Raw genomic sequence first — 7,254 nt, forward strand, 5'->3', positions numbered from 1 at the left:
TTACCGTTATTATTATTATTTTGTTTTTATTATGATTGTTGTTGTTGTTGTTGTTGTTTTGTTGTTGTTTCGTTGCTTTTGTTATTACTATTGTTAATACTATAACCAATTACGACAACAGCTAGAATTATCATTATTATCATATATTTTTTCCCTGATTAATTCGTCGCGGTATTTCAAATGAGGCAGGGAGGGAGGGAGGGGGGAGTGGGGAGTGGGGGAAGGGGTAGTAACCCGGATTGTCATGATGAGGGAGACGATTGGTGTTGATGGGATTGGTGTGACGTCAAGGAGAGATTGGTCGGCGGATGGGGGGGGGGGGGGTAGAGCGGGAGGGAGAATGTTTGGTCGGGGGACTGGGGGTAGGGGTTGGGGTGGTGGGTGTCTTGAGTTCGGTGTACGAGTATGTTTTTTTTTTTTTTTTTATCTTTGTTTTATTTCGTGTTTTTTGTTGTTTATTTATATTTTATTCATGCATCTTTAGTGTTTTTTTTTAGTCGTGTTTTGTTTTATCTGGAGTGTTTTATTATAGTTTGTTTTCTTGTTTTGATTCTCTATTTGCTTTTTATTTTTATATTTCATAAGGTTGGGAGGCAGAGTTCGTGGATTTCCTTTTTTTTTTCTTTTTTCTCATTTTGGGCACAGTCACGCAATCAGTTGCACAATTGCATGGCGGAGGAGAGAAGAAGGAAGGCGGAAGAGGAATGAAGGAGGAGAGGGAGAAAGGAGAAGGGAGAAGGCAGTGTGAAGGGAGAAGGGAAGATGTGGAGGGGGAGGAAGGAAAAGGGAGGGGGCGTTTGAGATGGGGGGGGGGTGGCCAGAGAAAAGGAATGAGGGAAATAGAACAAGGGAGAAGAGAAAGGCCGTAAGTAATGAAGGAGGTGAGAAAAAAGAAGGAAGAGGGGGGGGGGGGGAGAAGGAGCTGGCGTAGGAGGGATCAGAGCGTATTGTATCGGTGCAGATTACACGCCTAATGCCTCAGGGGGAAGAGGCTGGTCGGTCGGGATGGGCGATTCAAAGGGTATTAAATTCACCCACCCCTATCTCTCTCTCTCTTCATCTCCTTCCCTCCTCTTTCCCTTCCCCTTTCACCTCCCCCCCCCCCCTTCACCTCCCTCCCTTTTCACCCCTTTCATCACCCTTTATCTCCCTTTCTCCCCCTTCATCTCCCCCCCTTTCACCTCCCCTCCTCCCTCTTTATCTCCCTCCCCCCCTGCACCTCCCTCCCTCCCTCCCCCCTTCACATCTCTTCCTCCCCCCTTCACCTCCCCTCCCCTACGCGTCCCCCCCACCCCCTTCACCTCCCTCCCTACCCCCTTCACCTCCCTCCCTCCTCCTTCACCTCCCTTCCACCCACTTCACCCTCCCTCCTTCCCCCTTCACCTCCCTCCTTCCCCCTTCACCTCCCTCCCTCCTCCTTCACCTCCCTCCCCCCTCTTCACCTCCCTCCTTCCCCCTTCACCTCCCTCCTTCCCCCTTCACCTCCCTCCCTCCTCCTTCACCTCCCTCCCTCCCTCTTCACCTCCCTCCCTCCTCCTTCACCTCCCTTCTTTCCCCTTCACCTCCCTTCTTCCCCCTTCACCTCCCTTCCTGCCTTCCTCGCATTTCTACGTGTGTGTCGCATGCCTGGTTCGATTGGGTGCATGAGGTTCGTGCTTTTGGATTCTTGTGTTTTTGTCTGTGATTGATTTCATTGTTCTTTTTTTTCTTTTATTTATCTTCTGTTTATTTTGTTGTTGTAATGTGTTTGGTGTGTTTATTGTTTTGGTCATTAGTTTATTTTCTTTATTGTTATTTGCATAATAATGTGTTATGTTTCACTACGAAGATATAGAAGATTACTATTACTATCATTATATATATTGATAATGATAATAGTAATTGTAACAATAGTTTTTATTAATATTATTATAATAATTATTATTATTATTATTATTATTTATTGTTTTTTATTTTTTTATTATTAATATTATTATTTTGTTGTTATTGTTATTGTTACTATTATTAATAATAATAATTATTAGTATTAGTATTAGTATTAGTATTAGTATTATAATAACAGGTACAGACCATGATGCTTTTTGATAAATAATGATAATAGTAGAAAACTATGACGGCCCAGAAAAAGAAATACTACGAGCGAGATTGGCAACGTGAAGCGCTTCGTTGATTGAAGCCTCGAGCGTCGAATTGAAGTGTTGATCAGCTGATTGTCTTAGATTAAAGGGGAGATTAATGGGGAGTTGATGGAGGGGAGGGGAGGAAGGGAGGGGGAGATTCGAAGGGATGGAGGAAAGGGGAAAACGAGGGGGGAGGAGGGAGGAGAGATAAAAAGGGGAGGGGAAGGAGGAGGGACAAAGGGCGAAGGAGGGAAGGAAGAAAAGGATATATGGAAAGAAGATGCAGGAAGGGGGAAGAAAGGAGGAGGGAAGGAGAGAGGCAGACAGGGGGGCTGCAGAGAAGGGAGGAGCATGATAGTTAAGAGGGAGGGATACAAAGGAAGGAAGGGAGGAGGAAGGAATAGAAACAAAGGAAAGAAAGAGTGAAGGGAGAGAGACAAAAGAAAGAAAGGAGGAGGGAGGAGAGAGAACAAAGGGGATTAAAGTAGAGAGACATAAATAGACAAAGGCAGGCAGAAAGTAAGAGAGGCGAGAGAGAGAGAGAGGAGAAGAGAGAGAGAGAGAGAGAGAGAGAGAGAGAGAGAGAGAGAGAGAGAGAGAGAGAGAGAGAGAGAGGGGGAGAGAGAGAGGGGGAGGGGGAGAGAGAGAGAGAGAGAGAGAGAGAGAGAGGAGAGAGAGAGAGAGAGAGAGATGCCACAGAAATTCTAGGTCATAGGCGAAGGGTTGGGTGCAGTAGTGACTTTGGTAGGGGGGTGAGGGTTAAGGGGATGACTCAGGTGTGCCAGTGATGTTTATTGTCCGGCGTAGGCCTATGCGAAGGGGGGGGGGGGTGAGGGGAATGAGTAAGAGGGGAGTTTAAGCGTAAATGGGGGTTCGCTGGGGGCGGTGGGGGAGCGTGGTGGGGGTAGGGAGTAGGCTAATAGAATTTGCGCTCATTGTTAGAGAGAAACACGCAGACAGGGTGCTGTGCAGAAAGGTTGACCGTGTCATTAACCCAACTGAGAGAGAAAGAGAGAGAAAGAGAGGAAGAGAGAGGTGGGTGGGATAGAGAGGGGGAGGGAGGTTTTCCTAAATTACATGAAAAGAAAGTAAAACAACAAGAGAATTGAAACTGTAAGCTGGGGAACGAGAGGAAAATAGAGTGAGGTAGAGAGGGAACTGACATGAAGAGAAAGTAATGGAAGAAAAGAAAAAGAAAAGGCTGGTATTGGTAGCGTTATGAGCGGCGCGTGCCAGTAGTAGATCGGCGTGTGAGGGGAGGGGAGTTAAGTGAGGGGGGGAGGAGAGGGGAGAGAGGGGTGACCAGAGGTGAGGGGTGTGAAGGAGAGGGGGAGAAAGGGGAGGAAGCATGCGTGTCACAGAGCTGTCTTAGTTCAAGGGAATGCTTAGGGGGAGGGGGAAGGGAGAGCGAGGGGATAGGTGTACGCACTCACAACAAAGACTCGGAACATGCGCTGACCTAAATTCCTCATTACTGCGACCTGACGTTTATTTGGGAGAGGGAGAGGGAGAGAGAGGAGGGGGGAGGGAAAAGGAGGGAGAGGGAGAGGGGGGGAGGAAAAGGAGAAGAAGAGTGAGAGGGAGAGAGGAAAGGGGAAAGGGACAGGGAAAGGAGGGAGTGGGGAGTGGGAGATCCTATGAAAGAGGAAAGAAAATATAGAATAGTGGGAAGGACACTTTTAGGGAGGAAAGGAAATAAAAAGGTGGAGACAGAAAACAGATGAGAAGGAAAAATAAAGAAACGTGAATATAAGAGAAAGGAAAAGAAAGAAGGTGGATATAAGAGTGAAAGTGAGAGTGAGAGAGACAGAGACAGAGAGGGAGGGAGGGAGGGAGGAGAGAGAAAGAGAGGAAGAAAGAAAGCCATACGGGACAGGCGTGGAGAAACATGTAAAGTTCGCCTCATTTGAAGGATATTAAATAATAATTATGTTAATGGCGGTGACACTGATGGGGTCGTGCTTTGAGGTGGCGGTGACGTACAGAGGGGGAAGGAAAAAGGGGGGAGGCAGATGAGGAGGAAGGGAAAAGGGAGGAGGGGTGAGGGGTGGAGCGGAGGAAGTGGAAAGGGAGGGAAGGGATAGGGAGAGGGGAAGATGCGGTTAATGGAGGAAGAAGAGGTGGGAAAGGGGAGGAAGGGAAAGGGGAAGAGGAGGAGAGAAGTGGGAGGGGGCTGAAAAGGAGGTGGAGGGTGGAGGAGGAAGCGAACCGAGGCATGTTGTAGGTTTCGGATACACGTGCTTGTATTCTGGAGTCACGTGGAAGTATTATGTTTGTGTGTGTGTGTGTGTGTGTCTATATATATATATATATATATATATAATATATATATTATATATATATATATATTATAATATATATAATTATATATATTTTAATTTTATATATTATATTTATATATATATATTTTTATATATATATATATATATAATATATAATATATATATATGATATATATATAGATATATATATATAGATAGATATATATATTAGATTATATATATATATATATATATAGATATATATTAAGATAGTATCCAGGTGGATTCGAAACTGTAGTCTCATTTTCAACAAATCTAGTTGTTGCATTGTGGGTTTTTCTACCATAGTATCAACACAGAAGAGTGTTTTGCCATTCATATATGTGTATGTGTGTGCGTCTGTGTCTGTGTCTCTGTACATACAGATAGGATGCATACGCATTCTACATGTAGATCTTTGTTTGTATGCATTTTCATATACAGTTCATTTCTTGTTTTTCTTCCTCGTCAGATACTCCTCTTTCTCCCGCTCCCTCTACCCCCCCCTCCTCTCTCTCTCTCTCTCTCTCTCGCTCTCGCTCTCTCGCTCTCTGCTTCTCGCTCTCGTCTCTCTCTCTCTCTCTCTCTTCTCTTCTCTCTCTCTCCTCCTTCTCTCTCTCTCCTCCTCTCTCTCCTCTCTCTCTCTCTCTCTCTCTCTCCTCTCTCTCTCTCTCTCTCTCTCTCTCTCCCTCTCCCTCTCCCTCTCCCTCTCCCTCTCTCCCTCCCTCCCCCCTTCATCCCTCCTCCCTCCCTCAGTCAGCACTTCCATTAGCTTCTGACATTCGTATAGAGGCACCATACACTGCCACGTGGCATCAGTCTTCATTCCCCACCTCATAGTTTATATATATATTTTTTCTTTGCATTCGTAGTCTTCTTATTTATTTATTCACGTATTTATGTATTTCTTTTTTCATCGATTTGCTTATGCATTTATTTGTGCATGCATTTTTGTACGCTGCTTTGGGTGCCAGTCTTGGCTCAGAATGCGTCCGTCATTTGGGTGGTTTCCTGAACTTGCACACAATTCGAGGTCGGCCACGGCGCACGTGTCACTGTCGTTGTTTGTTTGTTTGTTTGTGTGTTGTTATGGAATGTGATTTAAGAGTGTTTTATTGCTTTTTTTTTTTTGCATTGGAGCATTGTGAAGAAAACAGGTACATTTTATTTTGTATAAGGCCTGTTATCGTTATCGTTGTTTTTGAGACACTTTAACACACTAACCTTTTTTGTTTTTATGTATTTTTCTCTCAGTTCTTCAGTTCTCTCAATATTTTTAATCAGAGTCTATTTTCTCCCCGTATTTTCACTTTTTCTCTTTTCTCGTTTATCATTTGTTTTAATTCCTCCCATTTATTCCGTGCACATACCGGAAACGTGGCACCAAGTGCGATGGAATAGGCCTATGATTTATTCCGTTCGCACCGTCGCCGATGTCGCCGTTAGCCTATATTTTGATCGGTATGCCTCTACATGCACGGGTGGCGGTTCGGTTCTGGTCGGCGCCGGGTCGGGTCGGCGTCGGGCTGTCGGTTTTCGGTGTTTCGATGGTGGGTGTCGGGAGGTTGGTAGTGCCCGGGTCGGGTGTTTAGGTTTGGTGTGTTTTGTTGGCTTTAAAGGGTCCTTTTTTCCGTTTCTTGTCTTTTTATTCTCCATTTTCGCTTTGCCAGATACGAATTCAGTCACTCACTCGCTATTCTCTCTCTCTCTCTCTCTCTCTCTCTCTCTCTCTCTCTCTCTCTCTCTCTCTCTCTCTCTCTCTCTCTCTCTCTCTCTCTCTCTCTCTCTCTGTGTTTCCCCCTCCTTCTCTTACTCCCCACTCTCCGCCTCCCCTCTAACCCCCATCTCATACTCTCCCTCCCCTCCCCTCCCTTCCCTTCCCCTCCCTTCCCCCTCCCTTCCCCTCCCTTCCCTTCCCTTCCCTTCCTTCCTTCCCCTCCCCTCCCCTCCCCTCCCCTCCCCTCCCTCTCCCCTCCCCTCCCCCCTCCCTTCCCCTCCCTATTTCGGATGGGTCACCGCCTGTCTGATTAGAGCCACAATCAGATGAGGCCCTGCTAATTGTTTTATCCCGACCTGTCCCGCGGTTTGACGTTGGGCTGAGATCGCTTTCTCTCCCTTCTCTCTCTTCTCATTTCTCTCTTCCCTCTCCTCCCTCCCCTTTTCTCTCTTCCCTCTTCCCTCTTCTTTTTGGGTAGCACTCTCTCCTTTCTCCTTTACTTTGTTACTAGCTTCTGCCATTTCTTCGATTTATTAGCTTTCGTCATTTTCCTCACCCAATTTACTAGCCTCCTCCGTATCCCCCATCTATTAAGTCTCCTCCTTTTCCCTCTGTTGCTAGCCTGTCCCTTCGCTCTCATCACTAGGCCCTTTCATTTCTACTAGCCACCGTACTTTCCCCAGTGTTTCCCAGCGTGACTAGCCTCTTTCTTTTACTAGCTCCTTCTCCTTCCCATTCCTTTATGACTAGCCCCTGCCTCTGCTCCTAGCCGCGTGCTATTTGCATGGCCCGTGATTGTCTCGCATGACACCCCAGGAGACATATTGGGTGTCATGCAGCTAATGAGATGTTATCAGTTTTTGAATATGGTTTTATGTTTTTCATTTGTTCATGATTCTGCCTTGATTGGCTTTAAAGGGTTCGTCGACCTAGCCAGCAATTCTTAGTTATTAGTTACACCCGTTTTGTTTATTGATTTTGTGATTCTTGTTTCGTTTATTGATTTTGTTTTTCGAAGTTATCCTTTCTCATTTTCCTCCTCTCCCCCTCTCCCCTCCCGCCCCCCTTCTACCGTCACTTTGTCTTCCCTTTACCCCAATTTTCCTTTTTTTTCCCT

The 7,254-nt window shown here is 45.8% G+C and overlaps 1 protein-coding gene across 1 annotated transcript in view; it reads left to right on the forward strand.

The window, feature by feature from the left end:
- The window catches only part of LOC119597520 (ubiquitin carboxyl-terminal hydrolase 31-like), a 100,813-nt gene that overhangs the window by 92,751 nt on the left and 808 nt on the right, over window positions 1-7,254 (forward strand). The gene's annotated exons all lie outside the window — the stretch shown is intronic.

The sequence above is a fragment of the Penaeus monodon genome, chromosome 39 (assembly GCF_015228065.2).
Source record: "Penaeus monodon isolate SGIC_2016 chromosome 39, NSTDA_Pmon_1, whole genome shotgun sequence".
Classification (NCBI taxonomy): domain Eukaryota; kingdom Metazoa; phylum Arthropoda; class Malacostraca; order Decapoda; family Penaeidae; genus Penaeus; species Penaeus monodon.